Raw genomic sequence first — 23,082 nt, 5'->3', positions numbered from 1 at the left:
TGTTTTCTCTAACTTGTCCTTCCCACTAGTCTATTGACTACATTTAGAAATCTTGCTGAAGGAAAGTGTTGCATTATGAAACAATCACTGTTTTTGTGCTTTTAACATACTTTCCCCTCAGCCAGGATCTGTCTTTAAGGATGGGTGGTGTGTTAGTCAGAGTTCTCTTATAGGGGAGTTTATTAAGTATTAACTCACACTATCACAAGGTCCCACAATAGGCTGTCTGGTAAGTTGAAGAGCAAGGAGAGCCAGTCCGAGTCTCAAAACTGAAGATGTTCGAGGGCAGGAAGCATCTAGCATGGGAGAAAGATGTAGGCTGGGAGGCTAGGCCCATCTTGCCTTTTCACATATTTTTGCCTGCTTTAGATTCTCTGGAAGCTGATTAGATTGTGCCCACCAGATTAAGTGTGGATCTGCCTTCTCTAGCCCACTGACTGAAATGTTAATCTCTTTTGGTGACACCCACACAGACACACTGAGGATTAATACTTTGTATCCCTCAATCCAATCAAGTTGACACTCGGTATTAACCATCGCAGGAGGAGAGCATGAGCTAATTTCCAGGTAAGAGCCACCTGACTTCAAGCCCTTTCTTTCTTTGTCAGGTTGCTTTTGAGGTCTGTACTCACTCTGGCATCACAAATTCTGATAAACACCAAAGGAAGCAGGTTGAGGGAAAGGAGATCTCTTGGAAAAAGCGCAGTGAGGCCCACAGTTGAGGCCCCCAAATGGCCACAGGCTTTTCTCTGAAGAAGCCATGGAGCCCTCTCCTGAAGACAAAGCTAGCTCAGCTTGAATGTCAAGTGTGGCTATGGGGCACTGAGCCCAGAGTTTGACCTTTGTTCTGGAACAGAGGTCCCAGATGCTCGCTCCCAGGACTGTGCCTGTCCACAGTGATGTTTTCACTGGGATGCAGTGAACTGTCAGTGTCAGGTCATCAACTGTTTTTTTTTCTAGAATGGAGAAGACTTTTATTCTATAATTGTATTTTTCTACTTTTTAATATCAAAAATATTTCTTGTATGAAATTATTATAATGGCAAACATTAGCTTTTTAAAAAAATATATTCATTAGCAAAGTAGAAAGTTGGCAATCCTTGGGTCTTAATTTTTAAGAAAATTAAATTTAGTCTGTGAGCCTCTCTTTTTGACCAAGGAAAAACTGGTTTCTCAGAGGCTGGGGATTGATTAGTAGGAGGGTTTTTTAGAAGACATGGGTTTAAAGCTCTTTGCTTCTAGATTCATTCATCCCCCAGTCCTCCCTTGCACTGTTCCTTTCTTAGACCTCATCTACCCTTAGCCGTGACCCAGTTTCCTCATTCTGCAGCCCTGCTTCTCCAAGAACATAGTGAACTTGGCCCGGCAGAGCTGTGGTTTGTGTCCACCCCCATAGCTTATGTCCTTTGATGTTTATAGTTCCGCCTGACTAATGGCCTGTCCATTCTCCTTCAGAACACATAAGGTGATGTCTTCCTGTTCTTCCTAATGGCATTTTTGGCCCACTACTATGAAAAAAGATCACATTAATACATAAAGTGCCCCATGGAACAGATTCTAACTTGGAGATATGATTTAAAAGCTCTGTATAACCCTCAAATATCTTTAAGAAAGGTCACTTAAATTCCCACTGAGATTTTATTCAGTGGTCTTCCAGAAAAAAAGAAAAATTAATTTTTACCTGGAAGCAGTAGTGCATTAGCATAGTTTATTAGAGCTGTTTAGCCCACTATCATGAAAAAACTTATTGATAATCATTTTCTTATCTAGCATATCACAGGGCCTTGAGGAAATCAGACACAGGCAAGTAGGAAATTGGACAGGGTGATGTAGGGATGAAACTGATTGTGCATTAGAGTTTTATTCTACTCTGGATGGAGAAGGTTGCTGAAGAAACTCATGAAGTGTTTATGAGAGAGTGTGTGTGTGTGTGTGTCTCCAAGCACAGGGAGGTAATGAAGACTCATGAATAATAAAACAGGAGCTAAAAGAAGGTATTACATGCCAAAAATATATGGATTAAGGGCATTAGCCACAAACATCTGCCTGCTTCTCAATTCTGTCCAGGGTTGGCCTGAAGGATAAGGAATAGGCCTGCCTCTAACATTTGTGGGGCTGAGTAAGGATCACATTAATGCCCTAATTACATATATCTAAATATTTAAAAGGTATAAATTAAACCAATGAACTATTAAGTAAAATCTGTTCTTTTCTCTTTTTTTTTTTCATTTTTTTGAGAGGATCTCACTCTGTTGCCCAGTCTAGAGTGTAGTGGCACAGTTACAGCTCACTGCAGGCTGACCTCCCAGGCTCAAGTGATCCTCCCACCTCAGACTCCTGAGGGGGGGGGTGAGTAGCTAGGACTACAAGCATGTACTACCACACCTGGTTATTTTTTTTTTTATTCTTTGTAGAGATGGGGTCTCACTGTGCTGCCCAGACTGGTCCTGAGCTTTTGGATTGAAGTGATCCTCCTCCTCAGCCTGGGAATGCTGGGATTACAGATGTGAGCCACCATGCATGGCCAAATCTATTCTCTTTTAACTTGACCAACATACAGTTGATTTTTATTATTCATGGATTCTGTCTTTTCAAATTTGCCTACTTGCTAAAATTTATTCTTGACCCCAAAATCAATACTTGGAGTACTTTCATGGTCACTGATACACATGCACAGAGTAGCAACAAATATGAGTTGCCCAATGTGTGTGTTCTCAGCTGAAGTGCCATGTTTTCCACATTTTTGTTTTTTGTTGTTGGTGGTGGTGATTTTGTTATTAAAAATGGCCCCCAAGTGTAGTGCTAATGTGCTGTCTAGTATTCCTAAGTGGAAGAAGGTTGTGATGTGCCTTATGGAGAAATACAAGTGTGAGATGAGCTTCATTCAGGCGTGGGTTATAGTACTGTTGACCATGAGTTCAGTGTTAATGAATCAACAGAAGTACATGTAAAATGAGGTTATGTATTGATTAGCTGGCAAAAATGCAAAACAAGGTTAAATATTAATCAGTTGACAAAAATGTTGTGATCAAAGCTTTTGGGAACCTAACCCTGTATATCTCCTGGGGTAAGCAATCAACATTCAATAATTCAATGTTCACAGTGACTTTATAGAACATAACTAGTATGAATTATGTGAATTGATTAAACTTCCAATGTGACAAAATTGAAAAACATGTGTAAGGTTATGATTTTTATTTGACTGGAGCTCATGAAAACATCATTGGATTTAACTTAATTGTATCAAGTGTGTCTGGATATTTTGTTGACAGGCCTATGATATTTGGATAGATAATAAGAACATGCACAATTCATTAGCTGTTATAGCTAATTTTACAATATTTATTTTGCCTTCATTTCATCAAAATCACTGGTTACATTGTTACAATCAAAATTTTTACTTGTTCTATTAACATTAATGATTAAAAAATTTTAAATTTAACTATGTTTTAAGTGAATATAACATGAATGTGTTTTATAATAAAGTATAAGTTTATATAAGAAAAAATTTAAGACTCTATATATTACATTTATTTCTTTTAAAATATTAGATATTATTTACTATATAAAAATTAAATTATAATTAATGGATATCAGCATTTAAAATCAGCTTTAATGAATCAAATTTTTAATTTTATTATTTGAAAATATAATTCAACCATTGAATATTTTTATAAAAACAAAACTATTTGTCGTTCAAAGCTCATCAGTTGCCAATCTATTGTTATCATTATAGATCTACATTTATATATTCACAAAATGTGATTGTCTAATATTTCTTTCTAGTTGCCATGTAGAACTCTTGCAAACATTGTGATTACTGAATACTTCTGAATTAGAACTTGAGAAGCAAGAAAATGAACTTGACATTACTTGGAAATAATACTTTCTTATTAAACAACTCTTCTTATTGAAGAGTTAATTGTCTCATGCTATATAGGAAGAAGTACTTTAAAACTAATTAATTTGTATCTTCTTTTATCTAAGTGTTTTTGTCACAAATCCTTTCCACACTCTGAGTTCCTTTATATCTCTGGTTCTTATGTCTGCAGTGAAACAACCTAGTGAGATCCAGGACAGCGTCCAACTTATATTAGACCAACTTTCCTCCCTATGACATTAATAGCTGGGGTATGGATCTGTCCGAGTGACATGTAAACTCCAATCAAATCACCAACTGGCGTCAGAAATGCACACATACAAGATAAGACTCCAAGAAACTTCGCAACAACAGCTAGAAAGCTAAAAGAGCTGAATAGAGATTTTAGTGGGTGCCCACTTTAGTAGATTTGGAATTTGGATTTTCATTCCTGCCAAATGAGAGTGATTGGATGAACACCTTGGCCTTCCCATTGAGGCTTCACATCTTAGAAATAAAGACAGTATTACAAGACTAAATGATTTTCCCCAGGACTAAGGGTGATACCAGAATAGAGCTACTCTTAAAAACAAAACAGACCAGGCACAATCCCTCATGCTTGTAATCCCAGCACTTTGGAGCATCACTTAAGCCCAGGAGCTTGAGATCAGCCTGGACAACATAATGAAACCTTGTTTCTTACAAAAGATTTAAAAATTAGCTGGATATGGTGGTGTACACTTGTAGTTCCAGCTACTCAGGAAGCTGAGGTGGGAGAATTGCTTGAGCCTGGGAGGTCAAATCTGCAGTGAGCTGTAATTCACCACTATGCTCCAGACTGGGTGACAGAGTGAGACTGTATTTCAAAAACAAAAACATAAACAAACAGACAAAACAACCTGCAAACCAAGTCTTCACAAGTTCAAAGTGATCAAGAAGAAGAGGGATCAAATTTAGGGTCTCCACAACATGTTATTCACCATGTTCAATAGGTAATACAGAACTCTCAGATGTTAAAGAAACAGGAAAATATGATCCAAGGTCAAGAGAAAAATCAGTTTATAGGAGCTGACTATAGTTACTCAGATGTTTGAAAAAGCAGAGAAGTACTTTACCAACATATGTAAAAGAATCTATGGGAAAAATGTTAAGAGTGAAAAGTCAGGAAATTTTAGAAGATATACAGGCACTGTAAAAAACATTCTAATGAAAATTCTACAACTGAAAAATGAAGTGTCTGAAGTAAAAAATTGGATGAGATTAGTAGAAGTTTGGTCGCTATAGAAGAAAGGATTATAAATTTGAAGACAGGTTAATAGAAATCATCCAAACTGAAGTACACAGAGAAAAAATGGTTGAAAAATAGCAGAGTCCAAGTGATCTATGGGACACTACTGAATATATATTGAAGTTTCAGAAGGAGAAGTGAGGGAGAATGAGGAAAAAATAGTTGAAGAAATCTTGGTAGAAAAATTTCCAGATTGGGTAAAAAGATACCAATCTATGATCCAAGAGTCTTGGAGAATCCCAAACAGGATAAATATACAGAAAACTAAATCACTAAGAGTCAATTGCTGAAAACGAAAGGTAAAAGACATTTTAATATTTGATACAATTCTTCATTGGTCTCTTGTGTTTCTACACATCTGATCAAGAGAGACTAATTTCCCTTTTGTTCCAGACTACCTTTTCAAGGATGGTTGTATATCAAACAGCCTTGGAAGATAGGGTGTCTCCTTGTGTAGCAGAGGACAGATTTGTTTACTGCTCAGTGTAAGAAATGTAATGTCTCCCTCCAGGACCAAGGTCTAGCAGGCTTACTGAAAGGCAGCTCTTAGCTTGCTACTGAGTTCCTGTGTAAACTGTACACCTGACTACGGAGGCATTGTGTTGTGACTCTCTGCCTTGATATAACCATTTTTGGGTGTGTTAACTCAGACTCAATGAGTAGGAATCTAAGAGCTCTACTTGTCAAATGGAAATGGTATGTTCAAAAATGTAGCTGGCTAGATTCCAGTGGTATCTTGGCTTTACATGAAAAAGCACCTTTTATTCCTTTGGGAAAAATTTCATCTCCCATTTTACTGCCTGAAGCAAAACTACTGCTCAATGGGCCCTTGAATCACCAAGGTTTAGTTAACAGGTGGCTAGACTAAAATCTGACCAACTTGAGCTGTTGCCAATGGCCTGGCATTTGGTATACCACACAGAAGCAACACACTGGTGGATTAATGGAACCCTTCTTTGGGGCCATGAACCATGAGAACAAACTGTGGCTGCCAGCTGAACTGTCTGTATTACTCATAGATGCCTACAGTAAGGGCCCATCTTTTTTTTTTTTTTTTTTTAAGAGCAGCATGGGACTCTATTTTGTTTATGTTACCATATTTTATTTAATCAATCTTTTATGCTTGAACATTTAGATAGCTTCCAATGTTTTGCAATTACAAATAATCCTTTAGTGAATAAACTTCATGCATATGCATACATTTTACTTAATTTTTTATAGTAGTTTTAGGTTCACGGCAAAATTAAGAGGAAGGTACTAAGATTTCCCATACACCTGCTGCCCCCATCTGTGCATAGTGTCCCCCATTATCAACATCCTCCACCAAAGTGGTAAAATTATTGACAATTGATGAACCTACATTGACACAGCATAATCACCTGAAGTTCGTAAGTTTACTTTAGGGTTCAGTCTTGTTGTTCATTCTATGGGTTTGGACAAATGTACAATAACATGTATGTATGACTCATGCACATGTGTTTTTGTATCACTAGAGGTGTATCTTTAGAAGTGGGGTTGCTGAGTCAAGAAGTAAATGCATAATTTTGTCAGATATTGCTATATTCTCTTCCAATCGGGGTTATTATAGATTGAATTCCCACCAGCAATCTATAAAAGCTCTTTTCCCCTCTGTATCATTGCCTGCAGGATATATTGTCAAGCTCCTGAACTTTTGCCAGTCCGAAGAGTAAGACATGGTGTCTCGGTGGCTTTAATTCTTGTTTTTCCTTTGTCTGACTTCCATTTCAACAACATTCTCTATGACCACTTTAAAAAATTATAATTGTATTTTAATTAAGTAGAGATATGGAAGATTTTTAAAACTATCAAATTCTGTAGAAGAAATCTACAGTTTATAGTGTGAAATGAAAAAAAGCACTGCAGAATAAAACAAACAAAACAAAAAGAATTGCAGAAGAAAAGATTAATGAGCTAGAAAAAATAGAAGTAGAAACTAACACAAATGAAACATTCAAGGAAAAAGGAATTTAAAAAATAAAAAGACCCTCAATGGGAAAACTTTAAACACCCTACTATATGGGTAAAAGGAATTACCATTTTTTATTTCTTTTTAATAGTTTTTTTTTCTAATTCTGTGAAAAATATCACTGGTAGTTTGATAGAAATAGCATTGAATCTACAAATTACTTTGGGTAGTATAGCCATTTTAACAATACTGATTCTTCCTGTCCATGAAAATGGAATGTTTTTCCATTTGTTTGTGTCATCTCTGATTTCCTGTGTGGTGATTTGTAGCTCTCCTTGAAGACATCCTTCACTTCCCTTGTTAGCTGTATTCCTAGGTATTTTATTCTTTTTGTGGCAATTGTGAATGGGATCACCATCTTGATCTGGCTCTCAGCTTGGATGTTGTTGGTATATAGAAATGCTATTGATTTCTGTACATTAATTTTGTATTCTGAAACTTTGATGAAGTTGTTTATTAGATCGAGAAGCCTTTAAGCAGAGACTATGAGGTTTTCCAGGTATAAAATCATATTGCATGCAAATAGGAATAGTTTGACTTCTCCATTCCTATCTAGATGCCTTTTATTTCTTTCTCTTGCCTGATTGCTCTGGCTAGGACTTCCAGTACTGTGTTGAATAGTTCTGAGAGTGGGCATCCTGGTCTTATTCTGGTTTTCAAGGGGGAATGCTTGAAGTTTTTGCCTATTCAATATCATGTTGGCTGTGGGTTTATCGTAGAAAGCTTTTACTATTTTGAAGTATGTTCCTTCAATGCCTAGTTTGTTCAGTTTCAACATGAAGTGATGTTGAATTTTACTAAAAGCCTTTTCTGCATCTAGTTCTGTTTATGTAATAAATCACATTTATTGATTTGCATATTAACCAACCTTGAATCCCAGGAATAAAGCCTACTTGATCTTGGTGGATTAACTTTTTGATGTGCTGCTGGAATTGGTTTGCTAGTATTTTGTTGCAGATTTTTGCATCTATGTTGGGATATTGGCCTGACGTTTCCTTTCTTTGTTGTGTCTCTGCCAGGTTGCAGTAGCAGAATGATGCTGGCCTCAAGGGATGAGTTACGGAAGAGTCTCTTCTCAATTTTTTGGAATAGTTTCAGTTGGAATGGTGCCAGCTCTTCTTTATACATCTGATAGGAATTGGCTGTGTATTCATCTGGCCCAAAGTTTTTTTGGTTGGTAGGCTTTTCGTTACTGATTCAATTTCAGAGCTCATTATTTTTTCTGTTCAGGGTTTCAGTTTCTTCCTGATTCAACCTTGGAAGATTGTATGTTTCCAGGAATTTATCCATTTCTTCTAGGTTTTTTAGTTTGTGTGCATAGAGATGTTTGTAATAGTCTCTGAGGATTTTTTTTTTTTAAATTTCTGTAGGGTCAGTGGTAATGTCCTCTTTGTCATTTCAGATTGTGTTTATTTGGATCTTCTTTCTCTTTTTCTTTATCACTCTAGCTAGTGATCGATCAATATATTATTTATTCTTTCAAAGAATTAATTTTTGGTTTCATTGATCTTTTGTATGATTTTTTGGTTTCAATTCCCTTCAGGTCGGCTCTGATTTTAGTTATTTCTTTTCTTCTGCCAGCTTTGGGGTTGGTTTGCTCTTGTTTTTCTCATTTCTCTAGATATAATGTTAGGTTATTAATTTGAGATCTTTCTAAGTTTTTGACGTGAGTGTTTAGTACTATAAACTTTCCTTGTAACACTGCTTTGGCTGTGTCCAATTCTCATATGTTGTTTCTTTGTTTTCATTTGCTTCAAAGAATTTTTTGATTTCTGCCTTAATTGTTTACCCAAAGGTCATTCAGTAACAGGTTGTTTAACTTCTACGTTGTGTGGTTTTATCTTCTCAAGTTCTTCCACAGAAGCTGGTTCTCTGAGGCTACTACTTCTAGACCTATAAACTTTCAAGTACTTTTTCCGTAGTCAGGGTTTTGTTTCCAGGCTGTGTTTGGTATTTTTTTGTATTTATTATTCTCCTTTTTTCTTCTAGAGATGATTTTTGTTTGTGTTTCTTCTAAGTTCTCTCCTCCCTTTTCTTCTTTTTCATGATGACTTTTTATTTCCTTCCCACCCCCACACACTCTTCATACCCACAGGATTGTGGTTGTGGCAGAGGCTGTTGGTAGAAACTGTTGGAATTTGATCCTTTATTTTTCCTGAAAGTCTAGTTTATTTCTCTACTTGAGCTTTTTTACATTTAACTCTTCAATCAATTTGTAATGGTAAAGTAAGGATTTATCTCTTAATTTTTTCCTTAAATAGCCTATTTTTCAAAACCGTGACATGTCATAATATGATTAGTTTTTTATTATTTGGGTCGTGGTGGTTACTTTATTAAATACTGGGGTCTAGTTCAAGAGAATCTATTGGTTGAACATGGTAGCTCACACCTATACTCACAATGCTTTGAGAGCCTGAGGAAGGAGAATTGCTTGAAGGCAGAAGTTTGAGGATGAAGTGAGCTATGATTGTGCCACTGCACTCCACCTGGGAAACAGCCTGTCTCAAAAACAAAACAAACAAAAAAATACCTATCATAAATCATTAAATTCAAATATCAGTACCATAATGTATTACAATCCTTTCAAATATAAACTTTTAATTTTAGATGTATGGAAAAATTCTGAAGATAGTCTAGAAAGATTTCTCATACCCCACATCCAGTTTTCCCTATTATTAACCCTTTATATTGTCATGGGACACACATTTGTGTGCACACAAAAAAAGAACCAATATTGACAGGTTATTATTAACTAAAACACACATTTTAGTTAGATTTCCTTATTTTCAAATGAATGTCCATGTTGTGTTTCAGGATCCTACCCAGGATACTATACCGTATTTAGTTGTCACGTCTCATCAGGATCCTCCTGGTTTGTATTTACTTTTTTGTGACAGTTTCTCAGATTTACTTTGTTTTCAATGACATTGTAAGTTTTGAGAAGTATTATTCAGTTATTTTGTGGAATGTTTCTGAATTTGGATCTGTCTGTTTTCCCCCCATGATTTTACTGGGGCTATGGATTCTTAGGGAAAGAATAAAATATAGGTAAAGCGTTGTTTTCAAACACATTATATGAGAGGTACATACTATCAATATGCCTGCCTTAGTCTGTTCATGCTACTGTCCCAAAATACCTGAGTCTAGGTAATATATAAGCAACAGAAATTTATTTCTCAAAGTTCTGGAGGCTGGGAAGTCCAAGATCAAGGTGGCTGTAGGTTCAGTGTCTGGTGGGGTCCTAGTCTCTCTGCTTCAAAGATGGTGCCTTGTCACTGTGTCTTCCTGAGGGATGAATGGTGTGTCCTCGTATAGCAGAATGGTGGAAGGGCAAAAAGGGCATCAACTATTTTCCTCCAACCTATTTTTTTTTATAAGGCACTAATCCATTTATGAGGGCAGAGTCCTTGTTACTTAGTCAATTCTCAAAAGATCCCATTTCTTAATTCCATCACAATGGGGATTCAGTTTCAACATGAATATTGAAGGTAAATAGAGGGAAAAACATGTCCAACAAGTGGATTCTGAGGCATTTTTAAGTCTAGAGGTCAAGAAACTGAAAAGGGATCATCAAAGGAGGATGAGTAGAACAGCCAATACAGTAGAAGGAAACTATGGGAATATGATGTGTTGAGAGCCAAGTAAAGAAGGAAAGCATTGATGAATCAAACCATTCATCTTCTCTGCTCCGTCCCCAGTATTCAAAACTATGCCAGAAGGAATGGCATTGCTTGGTGTCCAACACATTCATGATCTCCAAAAATAACTTTCACTACTATTCACTGTTGTGGCTCTTCTAAACTTTCACCCCTCATGATTCCCTTTCCTTCAAGATGGTTTGTCTTCTGCTTCACAGAGAGAATAGATATGATCAGGTTTTAACTTCCCTAGCTTATCAGTTTTGTACTTCTATCTGTCTGTATGTGCATCTGCTTTCATCTTCCTCTCTCAGCGTCAGAGGATGGGTGGACTGTTTTCTGTTTAAGATGTCCCCCCACAGCCAGCATTTTTGTTTAAGTCCCACAAGTCCCCTGTTGAAAATTGCTTATTAGTTTCCTTTATCTTTATATTTTTAGTTTCTTTCTGTCCAGTAGATTCTCTCCAGTGGAGTGGGGGAAGCTGAACTGAGGAAATGTAGATGAGCTTATGCTTATTGTTTATTTATTCTTCTAAAGCGTGGAGGGAGTTCTGCCTACCCTTAGGGAGAAAAGAGCATTGAAGCAATATTTCTAGTTCTTCCCACCACTTCCTCCCACTTCCTCAACATGAGTGGGACAATTTTTCTTGCTGGTGAGATCAGGGCAAGAGGAAATGCTCATGAGTGGTCTGTGTTTTTGCCTTCTCTCCTGTACAGCCAGCTGTTTTGATTGGTGAGATTTGGCATTCTTTCTAGGCTGTCTCCTCTATGCAAAACGCTGGTGGAAACCATGATGTGCCTGCTCAGGCCCCACAACTTCCTATCCTCTGCGTAGAACTGAGTGAGATACTTTGACTTTTGGAGGTCAGTTAGGAAGCACTTTTCAGGCTGGGTGCAGTGGCTCACGCCTGTAGTCCCAGCACTTTGGGAGGCTGAGGCAGCTGGATCACCTGAGGTCAGGAGTTCAAGATCAGCCTGGCCAACATGGTGAAACCCCGTCTCTACTAAAAATAAAAAAATTTGCTGGTCGTGGCGGTGGGCACCTGTAGTCTCAGCTACTCAGGAGGCTGAGGCAGGAGAATCGCTTGAACCTAGGAGGCAGAGGTTGCAGTGAGTCGAGATCATGCCATTGTACTCCAGCCTGGGAGACAAGGGTGAAACTCCATCTAAAAAAAAAGAAAAAAGAAAAAAAAGCACATTTCAATTTCAAGTGCAAGCTTTGTTCTCTGTTTCAACTTCGTTATGAACATAACTGATATTTCCCCTCCTATTTGACTCGTGTCTGCTTGTCTATTCGGTTCAGAACTTGGAGAAGAAGAAAGCTATAATTAGTACCTGCAACTTCCAACATACAATGCTGGGAAACCTTCAGAGTAGACTCTCATTTGGAGACAAGATTACCCTGTAGCAAGAAAGAACCTTCTTGTGTGACCAGAGAAGAGGATTTAGCATGTCTGTGATCAGTGTGGTTTGCTGTACATTGTTGAGAGCAGATATGGTGGGTGTGCCTAATACTGGCATCAGATCAGAGTGTTTTAGTTCTATCTAGTAAAGGCTCACTTCAGAAGAGGTGGTACTTCAGTATAAAGGCTTTTAAGGCTTGCGTAGATGCAACACAGTTTTTATCAAGTTGTTTTTAACATTTATTATTTATTTATTTATTTATTTTAGAATCCAGAATTGCCAGATGTTACTTCTGTAAAAAGATGGAGACAAAGAAATGCTTCTGAAGTCTGATGCACTACATGTTACTCAAGCCCGTAAAATTCATGCAGCAAATGCTTTTGGTGTTCTGCTTTGGATCCCCCAGCACTCACCCATGCACCAGCTGATAGCTTCCTACTATGACAACTCTGAACTAAATTCAGTCCTGGGTGCTTTTTCCTCTATTATGTTTGCTCCAGTTCCTGCTGCCATTGTTGTAAATAAAGGTTCCAGGTTTTACACAGCAGAGTGAACCTCTCACCTGCAAGTAGTGTATTCTTGCCAATGCTTTGAGATATGCAACTGCTGGGCTCTTGCTACTTCTGCTTATGTGGTTTCAGCCCAATCTCAGTCCTGTTCATCCTAATTTCTGACCCCATTTTTGCAAAAAGCAGGTATAACTTTTCCACTTCTGATGAGTCCTGTATCTCTGGAACTGTATATTTTTGCTGGCACATTATGAACTATGCGGGCTTTTTTTTTTTTTTTTTAAACTTTCTGTACTTCTTCTTTCTCACACTAGTATATGCCTGATTTCAGCTACTTTTGGCAGCCCCTATATATATTCTGGAGATTGAAAACGATATCAATCTCCTAGTTGTGTTAAAAGTGTAGGCTGGGCGCAGTGGGTCACGCCTGTAATCCCAGCACTCTGGGAGGCTGAGGCAGGCAGATCACCTGAGGTCCATTTGAGACTAGCCTGGAGAACATGGTGAAACCCTGTTTCTACTAAAAATACAAAAATTAGCTGGGCATGGCAGCGGGCACCTATAATCCCAGCTACTCCAGAGGTTGAGGCAGGAGAATCGCTTGAACCCAAGAGGCGGAGGCTGCAGTGAGCTGAGATTGCACCATTGCACTCCCGCCTGGGCAACAAGAGCAAAACTCCATCTCAAAAAGAAAAAGAAATTGGAGTTTGCAGGATATTTTATTCTACTCATTCTCAATGCCTCCTTGCAAGAGGACAAAGGGTAACACTTTGACTTATGCAGCTATGTTCATACCAGAAATTTTGGGAGTTGTATCATTGAGGGTACATACAAACACAAGAATTATACCAATTATTTAATCAGAAATAATCTAATGTAAAGAAAAGACAAAAGAGAGAGTGAGATATCCCAGAGGCAACAATGACAGAAAGAAGCTACTACTCCTTTTGCTGAGCATACAAAGAGAAGGATTTGGGATTCATAAAACCTCAAGGCATTAATGAGCAGTCCTTGTAGATTTGCGGCTCAAACTCTGAGATGGAGGGACAATTTTTGGCTGGTACTTGTACCTCAAGAATTTGCAATACAGTTCCATGATGGTGGGACTCAGACTGCTGAACAATTGATAGCTACTTGACTGGAGCTGGTGTCTCTGGTCTTGCAAGAGGAAACCCTTGGAGCTAGGACCGACTTCTGAAGAGGTATTGGCTGGTTGGTGTTGGCAGCTCTAGGGGACTGGGAGTGGGATGAGGAAATGAGGACTATTTTGTTAGTGTGGGAAAAATGCAAATTGGAAGAAACAAGTAAACTGGAATCAACTGGTGCTCTCAGTTGATGAACCATTGCTGTAGTGACACTGATAGGATCAGGGAATAAACAGGAAGGAGCAAATCCTTTGTTCCTCCTCTAGGCTTCCAGTCTCACACTAGTGCAGAGTCTCACACATTGGCAGAGAGCAACAGGGAACCAGTGCCATAAAGCAAAGGGCAGAGTCTGGGTTTGAAATTATGGGACAGCAGTTCAGTGTCTTTTTCGGGTAAAAACACGTAGCTTTCTTTAATTCTGACAAAATCTGCATTTTTGTTCTTTAGCTACTTTATTCTCACTTTCTTCTGTAGACTAAGTTTGGCACTTCTGGATATATTCTCCATGGTCTTTATCCTTTTATACTGTGTGCTTTTTTAGCTTGATCTTCTAACTCACTAATTTGCATTTCAACTATATCCAATCAGGTAGTGAATAACTAAATTTTTTGATTTCAATACTTTGTTTTCATTTCTAAGGCTTCAGACGCATTCTTTTTCATCTCTGTTCTTGTTTTACGGGTGCAATATCCTTCCTCATCTTTCTGATATAATATCCTTATTTTGGAGTGCTAGGCCTTATTATTATTATTATTATTATTTGGCCATAGAAGTTTCTTTTATTTTTTTAGATTAGAAAAAATATAGCTGGAAATACGCTGCTAGATACTGATGCATATTTTGACCAACTCAAATGCAAACAGGTCCTTGCAAAATTCACCAGTTGGCCAAGTTAAAAATCTGCCTATTTCCCAATAGAATCTCACATCAGTATTCTCCTTAGTAAATGTATTTGATGAATGAAAAACAGTGACTAGGGCTGGGTGGGGTGGCTCATGCCTGTAATCACAGCACTTTGGGAGGCCAAGGTGGGCAGATCGCTTGAGCCCAAAAGTTTGAGACCAACCTGAGAAACATGGCAAAACCTCATCTCTACAAAAAATAAAAATTAGTTGCGGTGGCATGGGCCTATAATCCCAGCTATGGGGGGGCTAAGGCGGGAGGATCGCCTGCATCCAGGAGGCGGAGACTGAAGTCATCACTGCACTTCAGCCTGGGCAACAGAGCAAGATGCTATCTCAAAAAAGAAAAGAAAAACAGTGACTCAGAGGGGTGGGGGCAGCTGGCTAGGGCAGCCTTTAGATGCTCTCCATAGCTCTGAACTTGGCGAAGGCCTGCATGGGACTCATGTACTTCTCTTACTGGCATTTGATGGAGATCACATGGGATGCCTTCACTGTTTGTGTTCATTGTACAAACACAATGTTCAGCAAGTTCTTGGCTGCTGGATAGGGGATACTGTGCTGTCCATCCTGGAGATGAGAAGCTTCTCACTGAGATTATGAACCATGGCCATGATTTTGCTGCAGATGTTGAGGTGGTGGCAGTAGAGGGTGATGTGCTGCAGGTGGACTAGCAAGTGCAGCTTGCAGGCTGAGTCTGAGCAGTAGTTGTAATGATAAAGCTAAGCTGATCCATCCTAGATCTTGTCTTAGCAATTTTCTTGGCTGCTCTGATCCTGTTTGATGAATTTTTGGGCAGTCCTTCACATTGGGTAAAGTCAGTCATCTCCATCATTAGCAGGCACATTACCATAAGTCTGCTTGGCCAGCATGATGATGTCATTGCCACTGTTATCTCGTTTGTACATGCCAGCATCCAGATTGCTCTTTTTTTCTTCTTCTAGTTGTCTGACTAAGTCATTTGACTCAACAATAAATTGCATTTATTATCTGTCTTTCATGTCTCACTCTTCAGAAATCTGAAAATTCTTGTCTATGGGATAATTTTTTTAGATTAGATTTCCTGTTCCATGATGGTCTTTGTACATCTCACTGAAGAAGATGGGGTGAAGCTGCTATTAAGTTTTATGCTTTGTACTGTTTTCTCTGAGAGCCAAGGATGGGTGGGACATGCCCTTAGGCATGAGGCAGCATCTATCGGTCTTCTGAGCTAAACTGTTAATTTTCCTCTGAAATGATCAGATACCCAGACACTGATCCCACCTGAAGACATTTTCTGTTGCAGGTGATTGGACTGCAGAAGGCAGGTGGAGATCTATAGTTAGTCAACCAGTCTGGTTGCTTCCTTTGAAGTATGCCCACAAATCTCATTATTATGTGGTGACCCCTCCTGATCCCAGCTTCTGCCACCTCCAGATATAGAGCTCCCACAACATTGCTAGCACCTTGTGTAGTTGTGCCCTCTTCTTGGTTCTCACCTGTGAGATGGTATGTGGTTTTCCCTCTTCCTTCCAATCCTGTCTCTTCTCAGTATCTTGAAGATTCCTCACAAGGTCTGATTCTTTGAAGCTTCCATCTTGTTTTGGAGTGAAGCTCCACACTTACTAAATTTTAATAATTATCTTTTAAATTATTTTTAGTGCTGACAAAACTAGAGCATATAACATGTGTTTGGCTTAGAATATAAAAACTAGAAATAGTTCCTGGAATTTTATATGGTGGAAATGAGAGGGTGATGGTTTACTACTTGTCAGTTCGTGGAACTAAAATAATGAGAATTTTACCATGACCATGTGTTCCATAGAGAAACTATCTAGAGGAGGAAAGGATGAAGCTAAACAGACGAAAGAGGGAAGGCTCCGACAGCGCAGACAGAGTGCAGTTCTTAAGGTTCATGAAGCTACTCTGGTCCTTACTATTCTTTCTTCACTTTAGTGACCCATCCCAGGATCCCTGCAGTTTACTTCCCCACCCTGGATTATGCCCATACCTCACTTTTTCTTTTGCTTAAGATGCCATATGTGTCCATCTATCAATAGGAAAAATAAACCTATCTCACCATCTCATGCATGAGAACGCAGAGGAGGACACAAATACAAAAGGTGCTAGCAATGTTGTGGGAGCTCTACGTCTGCAGACTTGTTTTCCCTCTCTATAGCTGTACCTCAGAAAATAGTTTATCCTATTTAGGGGACCCTCTCAATGGTTTAATTCTGAAGAACAATGTACAATGATGTCTAGGGAGCACATGAGCCTGAAATAACCTTCATCCAGTGCTATTCTGGGTACTGATAATGTTGAGCTTTACCTGTAATCAATCTGATCAATCAATCAGTCTAAAATTAATTAGGAATGTTGATCATTAACAATGAGAAAATACATTTTGTCATTGTTTCAAAAGACAAATTAATGTGACTTTGGAAGTCATAATAATACAGTAAAAGGTTTACGTATGGACATCAGAAATATGCATCTCTAGGGTGAATGGGGAAAAACACCTGTTATATGACTATCCTATGGCTTGAAACAAAACTTCCAGGGACAGTATCATATACAGATTCAAAAACTGCTATACTGAAAAATCTAGAAATTACAATGATACACTCTGGGAAAATTGTGTTGAATGATTTAGTGATAATGAGAATGCATCAGAAGAGTATGATAAAGTGATTTAAAGAAATGCATAGTATTCATTATAAAAAAGTTATCCCAGTAGTTTCCTATTATATTATTTTATATATAATTTTAAATATAGAGTAAAAATAATATGAAGTAATGATACATAGGTATTTGATATTTGACATAAATTTCCGAAAGTATTGATTTGGGCTAATAATTTATTTTTTAATTTTAAAATTTCCTCCTTGGGAAAATGGAAGGCTGTAGTTGAACATACAAGGCAGTGGGTGTTGCGTGTCAATTGCTTGCAACAATAGTAGTCCTGTCTAATGTATCAGGAGCCAGTGGATGGGTTATCTCTACAGGAAGATAATCAATAAGGTGTGTATTCAGGTTGAGCTAACTGCTTGTCACTTTTTCTCTCCCATAAAGTGCAGTTAAGGAAAATAGTCATTCTCTTCTTAAAGTATTAAGATCCAGACCAAAGGAAATGGAATAGCTAGCAACTGTTTAAAATGTGGGAAACATAGCACTGCTAACCAGTTATCCACTCCAAATGAGAAATGTGCTGTGCTAGAAAACATATTGGAGGAACATGGTTGGGTTCTAGAGGTAAGTATACAGTCCCTCTGTGGAATTGAGGCATCTGATAATTTAGAGGGTGTGAATTTCAGGAGCTGACTGAAGTGGAAAACCCAGGAAAGAGAAGTATGTCTTATAAGGCCTCCAAGGGCACTTAGTTTTCTGCTAGTCTTTCTAGGAATGCAGGTGCCTGGCAACTGAAGGACGTAGAACCGTCTATTCAAATCTGCAAATACTTGTTTAAAAAGGCTACTCAGAGGTCAAAGCATATTTTCAAACTGTGAATTAGAAGCTTCAAATAGAACTGAAGCTCAGAAAAGATTATATGCCTTGAAGAAAGAACACCCGTGTTCCTAATGATGTTTGGGTTCAAGTTCACAGTGCTCAAACTGGAGAGCCCATAAAGCATCCAGCAGTTTGGTTGCTTTCTTCTGAGGAATGTGAACTGAATCGATTCTTTTCGTTTTAAGAGGAAGTAGCTCTTGCTCTAATTGTTGGTCCACGGACTAACACATGTGTGAAGAAGAAACCACATATTGGCTGAAACTAATGGAGTCACACTGCTTTTGATGTGGCCTGGCATAAAATTTGGTCCATGATGATCAACAGACACCAAACTGGCTAGCTCAAGCTTCAACACTGGATGTTATTGCCAGGTTGAAATGCAGTTGCTAGGTGGCTGACTAGGGTCACCCAGTTACTAAGGGAATCACTCCCACCCACATGGCTGGACTAGACCTTGAGTGGTTTAAGCACTGAAAACATTGTGTCTCTTCAAATATGTAATCCAAATGGAAAACAGCACTAAACCACAAAGTAAGTAAAGTTTTTGCTCTTCCCAAAATGACTATTTTAATTCTTTTGAAATTTTGACATTTTAAAACCCGTTTTTCCTCTATTTTTTGATGCCTTTGCCATGCTGGTGTCTTCAGTACATGCTGAATTTATTTAATGGGCAAGTCAACACTTCACAAACACTAGCCTCACAGTGAATCACCCTTATATTGTACTGAGGGGCATGTAACTTATTAAAACCTCAAAGGAGGGCAACTTGGTAGTATTAGCAAAATAAAACATGCACATAGCCTTTGGCTCGACAATTCTTCTTCTAGGAACTCGTCTGCAAAAGCACTCACACTTGTGCAAAGTAATACACATGCAAGGTTATTTAGCAAAATGATAGAAACAATTTTCATACACATAAAAAAATTAGACACATCCAGAGAGTGAGCCATTATACATCTGTTTCTTTTAAAAAAAATGAGAGAATTCTTTATGTATTTTAGAGGCATTATTTTCAAGATATAATGTTAAATAAAAAGATGTTCAAGATAATGTATATAATTTAGTGCCATTTGTGTAACACACACACATTAACTTCTGTACGTACAGAGCACTTCTGGAAGGACACATCAAAACTGGTGGCAGTGTTTGTCTCTTAGGAATAGAACTGAGGAGTTAGTTGGCCAGCAGAGATGAGAGAAGGGGTTATTTTTCACTGCATTTTTAATCTTTTGAATATTATAGCATTTATAACTAGCTTTCCAAAAAGGAATAAAATGAAATAATCTAGGAAAACTAATTTTTTGTGTTAGCGAATGACAAACCACCATATGTCTTAAACCCTTGAGGCAACTTAATAGTTAAAGCCATGAAAGGAAAAAAGGGGGAATATCAATGATGTGTTTTATTAAGAAAGGGAAAGGTGGATTCTCAGATTTGATTCATATTACTGCACGTGTGTTCCATGGGCTATCAGTGTGGGTATCACCTGAGAGCTTGTTAGAAATGCAGAATTTCAACCCCCATCCCAGACTCTCTGAATCGGATTACACAGTTTAAGAAGTTTCCTGGATTGAATACATGCTAAGGTGTGAAAAACACTGTTCTATATTCTTCTTCCACTATTCCTCTGTGCCTATGGTACAGCTGTTTTTTTTTTTTTTTTTTCTCTGAGACAGGGTCTTACTCTGTCACCCAGGCTGGAGTGCAGTAGTGTGATCTCGGCTCACTGCAACCTCTGCCTCTCAGATTCCAGTGATTCTCCTGCCTCAGCCTGCCAAGTAGCTGGAATTGCGGTGCCCTCCACGACTGCCCACTAATTTTTGTATTCAGTAGAGACAAGGTTTTGTCACGTTGGCCAGGGTAGTCTTGAACTACTGACCTTGAGTGATCCGCCCGCCTTGGCCTCCCACAGTGTTGGGATTACAGGCTTGAGCCACTGCACCTGGCCTATTGCTGTTTTTGTTTGTTTGTTTGTTTGTTTGTTTTTTTCTTTTCTTTTTTTTGTACCAGTGTTAGGTGTTTGGGGACAAACTAAGCTTTGCTTGACCTGGCACAAGTATTAACAGAAGCCAGACGTCTAACCTCAATTTTTAAAAAATTCTTTCTCAGACTGTGTACTTTTCCCTCTATAGTATGCTGGCTATGACTGCTGGTTTTCTCTCATATTTGTTCTCTTCTTCTTCCTCAGTAATAAAACTCTTAACTACTTATTAGGCACATGGAAGCCCATGTAATGGTTATATTCCTCAACCATCCTCTTACCTAGATGCAGCCAAGTGACTAGGTTCTGGCCAAAGGGGTGTTTGCATTTCCTGGGACATGTCATTAGAGAGGGGCTGTGCTCTTTTTGAATGTTCCTCCTTCATTTTTCCTGAAATAGGAATGCAATGTCTAAAGCCCTAGCAGCCATGGGTAGCCTTGGGAGTTGGGAGTGGGAACCATGCTTAGGAAGCAACTGGAGAAAAGAAGCCTAATGCAACTATGAGATCCTGGAGCCTGACATACAGGTAAAGCTCAACATTTACCTATTGATAATTAATGATGAGTTTCACATCTTGAAGTTGATTTTTTAATGTAAATAAAATTCTGAGGCTTTTGAATACAGATGCAAGAAGGCACATCACTTCTAATTGTGTGTGTGTGTGTGTGTGTGTGTGCACGCGCGTGCCTTTTTGTGTGTGTTTGGAGGCAGTTTTTGGAGCATCAGAGCTAATTGATGAGCCATGATCAACTGAAAAGCCATGTTTATGGTATTAAAATACATTCTTATTATCATTAATACGATTTTCCTAGAAAAGAAAGATGAAAGAGATAAAGTTGCAAGTGATTTCAGTGTAGTGGAAGGAAACTAATGAGGTAGGCGGGATAGACATGGCCTCAAGATGGAGCCCCCTTATGCAGGAAGGTACCCCATGGTAAAGAAGGCCACCTGTGTGTGTGTAGTCAGGTGAATATGCTTTATATGTGCATGAATTCTATATGTGAGCCACACACACGTACACACACACCTATACACATCAATGAATTGCACATTTGCTCTTTCATTCAATATCTATTTTATCTCAGGTGCTAGGTAGGTGCTGCTGATATAAAGATAATAAAAACTAATGTTTATTGAGAAACTCATATTATTCAAGAATTATGTTGAAAACTTTAGAGTATCCCATTAAATCCACCCTAGAACACTTTGGGGAGGTAATTGTAATGAACATTTCTAACTTTTTAAAAAACCAGGATGAACACAAACTTTCATTTTTCTTTCATTTCTACAAATAAAAGATAGTTTCTAGTTTTAGCTCGACACAAATTGAACTAACAAGAATCAAATTTACATCTGTCAGAAAAATAACAAGTAGATGACCGTTTAGCTTTAAACTTTTTTAAAATTTTTAATTTTTATGGGTACATAGTAGGTGTATATATTTATGGGGTGCAGAAAATGTTTTGATACAGGCATGCAATGTGAAATAATCACACCATGGAGAATGGGGTATCCATCCCCTCAAGCATTTATCCATTGAGTTGCAAACTCTCTTTTTAAGTTATTTTAGAGTTAACTTGCTATTGACTGTAGTCACCCTGTTGTGCTATCAAACAGTAGGTCTTATTCACTTTTTCTAACTTTTTTTTAAATACTCATTAACCATCCCCACCAGATGACCTTTTAAAGTAGAGGCTTGTCTTCAAAGCTTGAGACACATGGCTCAAAATATTGTGGTATGTGTTAATAGCGAAAAAAGTGTGATGCCAGAATTAGGGTTATAGCTGACACAAAACAAGTTGTATCTGTTTCTCGAAATTGCAATGTCCGTAGGCATGCCACCTGTATCTTCAGAAAAGAATAAGTTGTTAACAACTAAACACATTAACTCAGTTTTGACATAAATTAATAATCTTGCCTTTGGGTATGAATGTGGACATATTATTTTTGAAAATTAATTTTTCCTGAACCATTTTAGAGAAATATGAAGACATCACACCTCTCTGTCCTTTAATGCTTCAGTGTGTATTTCCTAGGAATAAATATATTCTCTCTCATAATCAGTATGATACAAATAAGGAAATTTAACACTTATGGATTATGATGATGTAATCAGCAGTCAATATTTGAATTTTGTCAATTGTTTCCAATATGTCCTTTATATCAAGGGTTCTCAATCCACAGGCTGTGGACTGGTACGGGCCACAAAGCAGGAGGTGAGCCGCAGGCCAGAGAGCATCACCGCCTGAGCTCTGCCTCCTGTCAGATCAGCTGCAGCATTAGGTTCTCATAGGAGCAAGAACCCTATTGTGAACTGCACATGCGAGGGATCCAGGTTGTATGCACCTTATGAGAATCTATCTAGCCCCACCGTCACCCACTGCCAAAAAGTTGCTTCCATGAAATAGGTTCCTGGTGCCAAAAAGGTTGAGGATTGGCACTTTATAGGTATTCCTCTCCTTCCTCCATCTGTCCTGGCTCAAAATCCAGTCCTGAATTGTGCATCACATTTTTGGGTCCTGGTTCTCTGGTCATTTAACTGGAACAATATCTCAGGCTTTCTTTGTCTTTTCTCACCTTGACATTTTTGAAGAGTGCAGGTTAGTTATTTTATAGTCTCTCAACTTGAGTTTGCCTGATGTTTTCTTGTTATTACATATTTTTATTTTTGCAGGATTAGCACAGAAGTGATGTTGCAGCAATATCAGTCTGCTTATCCCAACATTTGGCAATTTAATTTTAATCACTCAGTTGAGCCCATAACATTCCTCCACTATGAAGTTACTATCTTCCCCTACGATTAATAAATTGATTATGGAAGATTCTTTAAGGCTATTTGAATATTCAGCTCTTTAGAATGCTTTCACATGTGGATTTTTAGCAA

Source organism: Theropithecus gelada, chromosome 13 (assembly GCF_003255815.1).
Source record: "Theropithecus gelada isolate Dixy chromosome 13, Tgel_1.0, whole genome shotgun sequence".
Classification (NCBI taxonomy): domain Eukaryota; kingdom Metazoa; phylum Chordata; class Mammalia; order Primates; family Cercopithecidae; genus Theropithecus; species Theropithecus gelada.
This window is presented reverse-complemented; position numbering follows the sequence as displayed.